Raw genomic sequence first — 12,631 nt, 5'->3', positions numbered from 1 at the left:
TCAACAAAGGATTATTTCTTGAGCTGACAGTTACCAACCAGAGTGAAAAGATTAATTATCCCACTTGTAGAATAGCATGAAAAGATTTAAATTGTTTACTTCTATTCTTAGAACGTCCTTGCTTTTATCCTGTATGTTTGTGTATTTGGTTTGCATATGTTGTGATTTCAAATGTCAAAGTAAATATTAAAAGTTGTTCTTATGAGCTGTAACTTAGTCCAGTGTTTCCCAACCAGGGTGCCTCCAGCTGTTACAAAACTAAAACTCCCAATATGCCCAGACAGCCATATTCTGTTCAGTTTAGACACAGTAAGTGTCCTTTTCTTTTTCAGCTTCAGAGTGACCACCAAGGCATGATACTTCTGCACAATAACCTCATCCCCCATTAAAGGGGTACTCCAGTGGAAAGCATTTTTTTTAATCAACTTCTAAAAAGTTTAACAGATTTGTAAATTACTTCTATTTAAAAATCTTTATCCTTCCAGTACTTATCAGTAGCTGTATAATACAGAGGAAGTTTATTTATTTTTTGATTGATTTTCTGTCTGACCACAGTGCTCTCTGCTGACGCCTCTGTTCATGTCAGGAACTGTCCATAGCAGGATATGTTTGCTATGGGGAATTGTTTCTGTTCTGGACAGTTCCTTACATGGTCAGAGGTGTCAGCAGAGAGCACTGTGGACAGACAGAAAAGAGATTCTAAAAGAAAATAACTTCCTATGTATTATACAGCAGCTGGTAAGTACTGGAAGGATTAATATTTTTCAGTAGAATGAAATTACAAATCCGTTTAACTTTCTGGCACCAGTTGAAAAATGTTTTACACTTGAATACCACTTTAAAATAAATGTGAGATGCCTCTGGGGCATGCTGGGAGTTGTTATTTTGCAAAAGCTGGAGGCACCCTGGTTGGGAAACACTAATTCTGTCTTTCTGGCTCCAATGCAAAATCTTTCATTAACCCCTTAACCCCTTAAGGACTCAGCCGATTTTGGCCTTAAGGACTCATTTGGCCTTAAGGACTTAATTTTTACGTTTTCATTTTTTCCTCCTCGCCTTCTAAAAATCATAACTCTTTTATATTTTCATCCACAGACTAGGATGAGGGCTTGTTTTTTGCGCGACCAGTTGTCCTTTGTAATGACATAACTCATTATATCATAAAATGTATGGCACAACCAAAAAACACTATTTTTGTGGGGAAATTAAAAAGAAAAAACGCAATTTTGCTAATTTTGGAAGGTTTCGTTTTCACGCCGTACAATTTATGGTAAAAATGATGTGTATTCTTTATTCTGAGGGTCAATATGATTAAAATGATACCCATTACTACATACTTTTCTATTATTGTTGCGCTTAAAAAAAATCACAAACTTTTTAACCAAATTAGTACGTTTATAATCCCTTTATTTTGATGACCTTTTTTATTTTTCCGTATAAGCGGCCGTATGGGGGCTCATTTTTTGCGCCATTATCTTAACTTTTTTTTGATACCACATTTGCATATAAAAAACTTTTAATACATTTTTTCTCATTTTTTTTAAATAAAATGTATTAAAAAAGTAGCAATTTTGGACTTTTTTTTTTTTCGTTCACGTCGTTCACCGTACGGAATCATTAACATTTTATTTTAATAGTTCAGATATTTACGCATGCGGCGATACCATATATGTCTATAAAATTAATTTTTTACGCTTTTTGGGGGAAAAATAGGAAAAAACTGACATTTTACTTTTTTATTGGGGGAGGGGATTTTTCACTTTTTTTTACTTTTACTTTTACAGTTTTTTACATTTTTTTTTACACTTGATTAGTCCCCATAGCAATACCATGATTGCTAATACTGATCTGTTCTATGTATAGGACATAGAACAGATCAGTGTTATCGGCGATCTTCTGCTCTGGTCTGCTCGATCTCAGACCAGAGCAGGAGACGACGGGAGCCGGACGGAGGAAGGTGACGGGACCTCCGTGCGGCGTTCTGAATGATCGGATCCCCGCAGCAGCGCTGCGGGCAATCCGATCATTCATTCAAATCGCGCACTGCCGCAGATGCCGGGATCTGTATTGATCCCGGCACCTGAGGGGCTAATGGCTGACGCCCGCGAGATCGCGGGCATCGGCCATTGCTGGCGGGTCCCTGGCTGCGATCAGCAGCCGGGATCAGCCGCACATGACACGGGCATCGCTCCGATGCCCGCGGTTATGCACAGGACGTAAATGTACGTCCTGGTGCGTTAAGTACCACCGCACCAGGACGTACATTGACGTCCTGCGTCCTTAAGGGGTTAAGGACGCAGACCCTTTTCAGCTCTAGGACGCAGCCCTTTTATGCATATCTGACCACTGTCACTTTAAACATTAATAACTCTGGAATGCTTTTACTTATCATTCGGATTCCGAGATTGTTTTTTCGTGACATATTCTACTTTAACATAGTGGTACATTTTTGTGATAACTTGCATCCTTTCTTGGTGAAAAATCCCCAAATTTGATGAAAAAATTGAAAATTTTTCATTTTTCTAACTTTGAAGCTCTCTGCTTGTAAGGAAAATGGATATTCCAAAAAATGTTTTGGGGATTCACATATACAATATGTCTACTTTATGATTGCATCATAAAATTAATGTGTTTTTACTTTTGGAAGACATCAGAGGGCTTCAAAGTTCAGCAGCAATTTTACAATTTTTCACAAAATTTTCAAACTCGCTAGAGGATTGAAGTGGATTTGAAGGGTCTTCATATTAGAAATACCCCATAAATGACCCCATTATAAAAACTGCACCCCAAAGTATTCAAAATGACATTCAGTAAGTGTTTTAACCCTTTAGGTGTTTCATAGGAAAAGTGAAGTAGAGAATTCAAAATCTTCATTTTTTACACTTGCATGTTCTTGTACACCCAATTTTTGAATTTTTACAAGGGGTATAAGGATACAATTTATACTTGAATTTGTAGCCCAATTTCTCTCGAGTAAGCACATACCTCATATGTCCATGTAAATTGTTCGGCGGGTGCAGTAGAGGGCTCAAGGGGAGCGACAAAGGGGATTTTGGAGAGTACGTTTTTCTGAAATGGTTTTTGGGGGGCATGTTGCATTTAGGAAGCCCCGATGGTGCCAAAACAGCAAAAAAAAACACATGGCATACCATTTTGGAAACTAGACCCCTTGAGGAACGTAACAAGGAACTAAGTGAGCCTTAATACCGCACAGGTGTTTCACGACTTTTGCATATGTAAAAAAAAAAATATTATTTTTTCACTACAATGTGTGTTTTCCCCCAAATTTCACATTTTTGCAAGGGTTAATAGCAGAAAATACCACCCAAAATGTGTAACCCCATCTCTTCTGAGTATGGAGGTACCCCATAAGTTGACCTGAAGTGCACTACGGGCAAACTACAATGCTCAGAAGAGAAGGAGTCATATTTGGCTTTTTGAGAGCAAATTTTGCTCGGGGGGCATGTCGCATTTAGGAAGCCCCTATGGTGCCAGGACAGCAAAAAAAAAACACATGGCATACCATTTTGGAAACTAGACCCCTTGAGGAACGTAACAAGGGATAAAGTGAACCTTAATACCCCACAGGTGTTTCACGACTTTTGCATATGTAAAAAAATAGAAATAAAAAAAAAATTACCAAAAATGCTTGGTTTAGCAAAAATTTACATTTTAAAAAAAGGTAATAGCAGAAAGTACCCTCCAAAATTTGAAGCTCAATTTCTCATATGGGGATGAAAAGTGCTCTGCTGGCGCATTACAGGTCTCAGAAGAGAAGGAGTCACATTTGGCTTTTTGGAAGCAAATTTTGCTCTGGGGGCATGCCGCATTTAGGAAGCCCCTATGTGCCAAGACAGCAAAAAAAAAAACATGGCATACAATTTTGGAAACTAGACCCCTTGGTGAACGTAGCAAGGGGTAAAGTGAACCTTAATACCCCACAGGTGTTTCATAACTTCATCGCATATGTAAAATTTATTATTTTTTTTTTACACAAAAATGCTTGTTTTCCCCCAAATTTTACATTTTTACAAGGGATACTAGCAGAAAATACCCCCTAACATGTGTACCCCATCTCTTCTGAGTATGGAAATACCCCATAAGTGGACGTGAAGTGCACTTGGGGCGAACTACAATGTTCAGAAGAGAAGGAGCATCATTGAGCTTTTGGAGAGAGAATTTGGCCATGTGCATTTACAAAGCCCCCCGTGGTGCTAGAACAGTGGACCCCCCACATGTGACCCCATTTTTAAAACTACACCCCTTACGGAATGTAATAAGGGGTGCAGTGAAAATTTACACCCCACTGGCATTTGACGGATCTTTGGAAGTGGGCTGTGAAAATTAAACATTTAATTTTTCATTTTCACAGACCCCTGTTTCAAAGATCTGTCAGACACCTGTGGGGTGTAAATGCTCACTGTACCCCTTGTTACATTCCGTGAGGGGTGTAGTTTCCAAAATGGGGTCACATGTGGGTATTTATTGTTTTGCGCTTATGTCAGAACCGCTGTAAAATCAGCCACCCCTGTGCAAATCACCAATTTAGACCTCAAATGTACATGGTGCACTCTCCCTTCCGAGCCTTCTTGTGCGCCCGCAGAGCACTTTACGCCCACATATGGGGTATCTCCGTACTCAAGAGAAATTGCGTTACAAATTTTGGGGGCTTTTTTTCTTTTACCGCTTGTGAAATTTAAAAGTATGGGGCAACACCAGTATGTCAGTGTACAAAAATGTTTTTTTTACACTAACATGCTGATGTAGACCCCAACTTTACCTTTTCATAAGGGGTAAAAGGAGAAAAAGCCCCCCAAAATTTGTTAGGCATTCTCCCGAGTACGGCGATACCCCATATGTGGCCCTAAATTGTTGCCTTGAAATACGACAGGGCTCCAAAGTGAGAGCGCCATGCGCATTGGAGGCCTAAATTAGGGATTGCATAGGGGTGTACATAGGGGTATTCTAAGCCAGTGATTCCCAAACAGGGTGCCTCCAGCTGTTGCAAAACTCCCAGCATGCTTGGACAGTCAATAGCTGTCCGGAAATGCTGGGAGTTTTTGTTTTGCAACAGCTGGAGGCTCCATTTTGGAAACACTGCCGTAGGATACGTTTTTCATTTTTATTGGTGGGGGGGGGGCAGTGTATGTGTGTATATGTAGTGTTTTACTCTTTATTTTGTGTTAGTGTAGCATAGTGTAGTGTTTTTAGGCTACATTCACCCTGATAGCGGATTACACTGAGTCTCCCGTAGGAGTTTGAGCTGCGGCAGAAAATTTGCCGCAGCTCAAGCTTGAAGCTGGGAACTCGCTGTAATCCGCCGCCAGTGTGAATGCATTCTGTACATTCACATGGGAGGGGGGGGGGGCAAACTACAACTCAAAGCATGCACTGACAGAATGTGCATGCTGGGAGTTGTAGTTTTGCAACAGCTGGAGGCACACTGGTTGGAAAATACTGAGTTAGGCAATAGAACCTTTTACCTAACTCGGTATTTCCCAAACAGTGTGCCTCCAGCTGTTGCAGAACTACAACTCTCAGCATGTGCTGATTGCCAAAGGGAATGCTGGGAGATGTAGTTATGCAACAGCTGGAGGCACGCAAGAACTCCCAGCATGCTGAGACAGCCTTTTGCTGTTCCTGAATGCTGGGAGTTGTAGTTTTGCAAGATTTAGAGGGGTTAGGCTGGAGATCACTGACAGTGGTCTCTAAACTGTAGCCCTCCAGATGTTGCAAAACTACAAATTTCAGCATGCTAAGACAGCAAACTGCTGTCTGGGCATGCTGTTTAGCCTGAACCCCATCTTGCAAAACTACAAATCCCAGCATGCCAACACAGCAAACAGCTGTCAAGGCATGGTGGGAGTTGTAGTTTTGCAACATCTGGAGGGCCACAGTTTAGAGACCACTCTCCAAACTGTCGCCCTACAGATGTTGCTAGGCAACAGACTCCCGGACACGCCGCCACCATACTCACCTCCACCGCCGCCATGATCACAGTCGCCGCCGTCATCTGTAAGTGACCACCGCCGCCACTACTACACGGTTCCCCCCGCTGTGCCCTGACACCGATGGGTGGGCATAGCGGGGGGAACCGAACTTTAACCCCCCGCCCCCTGTCTGCTATTGGTCGGTCGCTCTGCCGATCAATAGTAGGGATAGGAGGGGGTAGCACCCCTGCCACCTCACTCCTATCTCTTCACGGGGATCGAGGGTGTCTTCGACACCCCCGATTCCCCTTATTTTATCGCGGTGCCACCGTTAGGGGGCAGGGGGAGAGTGCTCCCCCTGCAAACACCATAGATGCCGTGATCAGAGCTGATCACGGCATCTATGGGGTTAATGCTGCCGGGACCAACGCGATCGCAGCCCCGGCAGCTGCGGTGGGACTCCGGCTGTGATTGACAGCTGAGGCCCGCCGGCGATCTCCTGCGCTGCCCGCGGCATAGCAGGAGATCTCTTGGACGTATGCATACGTCCATTTGCGCGAACGTGTAGTTCGCCTGGACGTATGCATATGTCCAATAGCGGGAAGGGGTTAAAGGGGTTATCCACCATAAAGTGATTTTAGTACTTACCTGCCAGATAGTAATGGACATGCTTAGGAAGGATCTGTGCTTGTCTTGAAGCTAAATGGCTGTGTCCACCATAACTGCTATGTTTTTGTGAAATGTCTATTTTCTGTTAGAGTTCCCTCCCTATCGAAGCATTGAGAAACCACCATCAAACACAGGTACAGAAATTATATTATAAACTACACGAACTTTACAGTCCCTGTAGCACAGTCAAAAAAATAAATAAAAAAAAATACTGGAATACCCCCTTAACTACCAAATGATATTTATGACATTCTGAAACTTCTGCTTATGTGGCTCACTCTACCATTGCAGAACGCTATGTGCCCCCCCCCCCCACCCCTCCTTACACAGATCCTCTATAGGTAATTCCTTTCATGCTACTCCAACTTTTTCTCTGATGCTCATACCCTATTCTGTTCATCCTCTGTTTCTCCTCTTTTCCATTCTATTTTATCTATCATTAGTATTACCTAGTCATATCTTGGGTCAAAAAATAGAAAAGAATAGGTAGCTTAACAATAGTAAAATCAACCAAGTAAATCCAAACAGACTTCTAACCAAGTATATTGTCATATCAGTTTCATGGTATCATTATCTCCATATAGTGTAAAAAAAAACAGGAAACTCTATATGACTATACATGACAGAAAGAACCCTACCCTACACTACCCTCTACACTGACCTCACCAGTACTATATGCCCTATTGCATGACGAAGCTAATATATGATAACTGTGCAACGTATATCACTCTATAACACGGTTCTTATCCATCGTGTGTTGTCTCCTCTGTACCCCTATGTACGTTTCATCCCAAACTTTATCAATGGGCTGCTGGGGTACAGAGGAGATAGCACATGATGGGTAAGAACCTTGTTCTGAAGTGATTGCACAGTTATCATCGTGTATTAACTTCATCATGCAATAGGGCATATAGTACTGGCGAGGTCACCCTAGAGGGTGGATACCCATTGAGGCAATATATTGTAGAAATATAGCCATGCATAAATTCTAGTATTTTTCCCCTGGCATTTGAATTGTTTGGAGCATAATAGATCAAGATACTCACATATGTGGATACATTTATGTGCAACAAAGTTGTCCCCTGCTAAATTCTGATTATCTCTGAGAAATAACTCAACCAGCTATTGATTGTGTGTATTTTAAATAGGTTTTGCCAATAAAGATGTCATTTTATTGGAAGGTGGAACTAATTTCTTTCTGTAGTGTACAACAATAGTAAACATAGGACCAAACGAGTACTAATACTGGGAATAGTCATCTTGCACCTCCTGCCGCTTGTACTCCTGAGCACGGAAAGGTCGGCAGGATCTCCAAACCAGCAGATACACTCAGAACAAACAAGTAAATCCAGCTCTCGGAGTGCAGCATAAAATGGGAACTTTATTGAAGCTTCTTTAGCAACATACAGACAGCAAACTCCGACACGTTTCGAGTCTCACTGACCCTTAAACATGGGATACTTAACATTAAAAATTAAAACCTTATATTGTCCTATCAGGGATAACCTGACTGTAGCTTCATTCAGGTAGAAGGTAAGACATGGAACTGGATTCCAATACAACTTCTAAATCATTAATACTGCAGACCAAATAAATATGAATATTGTTCCTAGCATTATAAAACTGTACAAAAACACTTTAAACAATATAATAGTGCCACTATCAATATGTCAGAATCAGATCTTGTCTGGAGTTAATACCTTGTGGATGTCTCGACCCTAGCATGAACATCCAATAGGATTCCCTATTTAGCATCTTCCCTTGCAAATCTACGCCTTGTGTATTTTTAACAACTTTTTCAATGCCTTTGATTCTTAAACTGGTGGTATCCCCACTGTGCATTTCTTTAAAGTGCTTAGATAGTGCTGAAGCATTGAACTAATTGATTTTAGCATCAGAAATATGTCTCCTGATGCAGCTTTTTAATGATTGCGACGTGCACACCACATATTGCAACTGGCAGCTCACACATTCCCCCAAATAGACAACTGATGTCCTATTACAATTAATAAAATTTTGTTTAATTTAATAAAATAATTTGGTATTCTAGCAGTTGCACATGGCTGAAATTCAGTGGAAACTTCCATATGGTTACACGTAATGCATCTAGTCTAGCTGCATCTCCAATTCCCTGGAAAATTCAACCAGCTTCACACCGCAGCACCGCTCAGGAAGGTGAGTAGAGCTAGGTTTCGGGGGGGGGGGGGGGTGTAATGGGGGTAATGATGATGAGGAGTATGGGAAGGGGGGGTGTAATGTTGACGGGGGAGGGGGGGGGGGTGTAATGATGATGATGATGATGATGATGATGAGGAGGAGGAGGAGGACGGGTGGACTTTCACTATACACAGTCCCTTCCTCTTACAAACTAGTGCACCAGATCTCCAGCTGTTGCTAAACTACAACTCCCAGCAAGCCCAGAGAGCCAGTGGCTGCTTTGGCATGCTGAGAGTCGTAGTTTTGCAATAGCTGAATGGCTGTCCGGGCATGCTGGAGGAACACTGGAGCAGTTGCCCATAGCAACCTATCAGATTCCAGCTTTCATTTAAAAAAAAGGTCTTTGAAAAATGAAAGCTGAAATGTGATTGGTTGCTATGGGCGACTGCTCTATTGTTCCTCTGCACAAGGTTGTATAAATCTCCCTTATTATTCTTGCCATGAAAAAGCAACAGGAACCTCCTGTAGGAATGGAGAGAAGCATGATTTCATTTACATGGGACTGTATATTGGTGGTATAGGAGTGATGTAATTTACATGGGACTGTATATTGTTGGTATAGGAGTGATGTCATTTACATGGGACTGTATATTGGTGGTATAGGAGTGATGTCATTTACATGGGACTGTATGTTGGTGGTATGTGAGTGATGTCATTTACATGGGACTGTATATTGTTGGTATAGATGTGATGTCATTTACATGAGACTGTATATTGGTGGTATAGGAGTGATGTCATTTACATGGGACTGTATATTGGTGGTATAGGAGTGATGTCATTTACATGGGACTGTATGTTGGTGGTATATGAGTGATGTCATTTACATGGGACTGTATATTGTTGGTATAGATGTGATGTCATTTACATGAGACTGTATATTGGTGGTATAGGAGTGATGTTATTTACATGGGACTGTATGGTGGTGATAGGGGAGGGATGTTATTTACATGGGACTGTATGTTGGTGGTAGAGGAGTGATGTTATTTATATGGGACTGTATGGTGGTGATAGGGGAGGGATGTTATTTACATGGGACTGTATGTTGGTGGCATAGGAGTGATGTTATTTACATGGGACTGTATGGTGTTAGGGTAGGGATGTTATTTACATGGGACTGTATGGTGGTGATAGGGGAGGGATGTTATTTACATGGGACTGTATGTTGGTGGTATAGGAGTGATGTTATTTACATGGGACTGTATGGTGTTAGGGGAGGGATGTTATTTACATGGGACTGTATGTTGGTGGTAGAGGAGGGATGTTATTTACATGGTATTTACATGGGAAAGGACTTTGGGGTGTGGGGGGGGAGTTCAGGGGAGCATGAAGAGGACTTACAAATCTAGGGGGAAAGAGGGTGGAACAAAGGAATCGGGAGGAAGATTTATATTATATTCAGTGTACAGCGTATAGCAGGGTTATATTTAGAGGCTACAGTGCGTGGTAGTATTTTACTCAGGTGGTAAAATGTGTACCTGTATTATATTCAGAGGGTACAGTGTGTGGCAATAATATATTTAGAGGGTGCAGTGTGTAGCAATAATATATTTTGAGGGTGCAGTGTGTGGCAATAATATATTTAGAGGGTGCAGTGTGTGGCTGTATTATTTTTAGGGGGTACAATGGTTAGCAGTATAATATTCAGGGGTCACAGTGGTTGGCAGTATTATATTCAGGGGGTACAGTATTTGGCAGAAATCTAATGATTATTGTCTTCATACAGAGGATAAGGACCTGCTGACAAATTAAGGAACCAATGATGTCCGGGTGTCAGACTCTGCAGAGAAGATGTAGCTGGAAGAAGTCCTGACGTCTGGACCGGATGAGGAAGAAAAGGAAAGACGTCACTCAGGTCACTGATATTGTGTGTTCTCCTGACTGTCCTATCAGAGTTGTAGTCAGTTGTAAGTTCTGCAGTGATGATGGGTGACACTGTACTCCAATCTGTGACTCTCCAGCTGTTGCAAAACTACAACTCCCATAAATCCTGAGGCTCTTCAGACACGATGGGAGTTGCAGCTTTCCAACATCTGGAGAGCCACTTGAACAAAGGGGATTGGTGGAGGTCCCATCAGTCAGACCCCCACCATAAAAATGGACTGCTTATTTAAAAATGTCCGGGGCCTATTTTTGGTTGCAGTCCGTCCATGTCTGTAAGTCACCTTTTTCTCCTGACTCTGTTTCATCTGTGCTGTAGTCACTGATATCTTTGTGCGCCTGAGGCCGAGTAAGGGGGTAGTCAGGGATTGAGAAAGCAGGTCGTCGGGGGGAGGGGGGTATGGGTAGGGGGGCCCAGGACAATTTTTCGCATCGGGGCCCTGTGGTTTCTAGCTATGCCCCTGCCTATCAGAGCTGTAGTCACTTGTCAGTTGTACAGTTATGATGAGTGAAACTACAACTCCCAGCATAACCTCACCACTGCATAAAGGGGTACTCTACTGGAAAACATTTTTTTTTATCAACTGGTGCTACAAAGTTAAACAGATTTATAAATTACTTCTACTTAAAAATCTTAATCCTTCCAGTACTTATTAGCTGCGGTATAAGTGATTCACAGGAAGTTCTTTTCTTTTTTAATTTATTTTCTGTCTGAACTGTCCATAGTAGGAGCAAATCCCCATTGCAAACCTATCCTGCTCTGGACAGTTCCTAACATGGACAGACAGAGCACTGTGGACAGACTGGAAAGAACTACACAACTTCCTGTGGAGAATACAACAGCTTATAAGTACTGTAAGGATTAAGATTTTAAATAGAAGTAATTTAAAAATGTGTTTAACTTTCTGGCTCCAAATGATATAAAAGTAAATGTTTTCCAGTGGAGTACCCCTTTAAGTAATTCTGGGAGCTGTATATTTAAATGGTGAAAACTTCTTTAACACTTTCCCATTCTGTGGCAACTGGTATATCTGATTATTATACTGGAATTTCTCACAATGCATTACACCAGTGGTGTCTAGAGATGAGCGAACTTACAGTAAATACGATTCATCACAAACTTCTCGGCTCGGCAGTTAATGACTTTAGTCTGCATAAATTAGTTCAGCTTTCAGGTGCTCTCGTGGGATGGAAAAGGTGGATACAGTCCTAGAAGACTCTGTCCTAGGACTGTATCCACCTTTTCCAGGCCACCGGAGCACCTGAAAGCTGAACTAATTTATGCAGGATAAGTCAGCAACTGCCGAGCCAAGAAGTTCGTGACAAATCAAATTTACTGTAAGTTCGCTCATCTCTAGTGGTGTCTGTCACAACAGAAGGGCAGAACGCTCCTCCTTAGTAAGGTTCCCCCTTTTCCCTGTGAATTTTTTTGATTAAGGGTAACAAATTTTATCCTGTACAACCTAAGAAAATGAATATAAAAGAATTGTTACTGTCCTCTAGTAAGGTCCCTAATGTTGATATAGAGTGAAGCAAATGTATCGCAGTATGTATAAAATGTATCTGATCAGTCTAATTATGTTACATTGTTTAAAATAGATACATTTATTATTCATATAAGCACAAATATAGATATAAACCATGAGAGTTCACTGCAGGGCCCTCTACATATCTGTATTAAAATAATAAGAAATAAAATAGACTATACCAAAAGTGGCACCTTGATAGATATAAAAAATATCAATATGGTACAATGAGTTTAGTTAATGTATCAGATGTATAGATATATTAATTATTAGCACTGTGAAAAAATTGTAAATGTATGGAAAAGGAATAAAAACTAATATAAAGTCCATTATTTAAAATAATGGTACCGGCATTGCTAGAAATAAATATATATATATATATATATATATATATATATATATATATATATA

This window comes from Hyla sarda, chromosome 2 (genome assembly GCF_029499605.1).
Source record: "Hyla sarda isolate aHylSar1 chromosome 2, aHylSar1.hap1, whole genome shotgun sequence".
NCBI classification, from domain to species: Eukaryota; Metazoa; Chordata; class Amphibia; order Anura; family Hylidae; genus Hyla; species Hyla sarda.
This window is presented reverse-complemented; position numbering follows the sequence as displayed.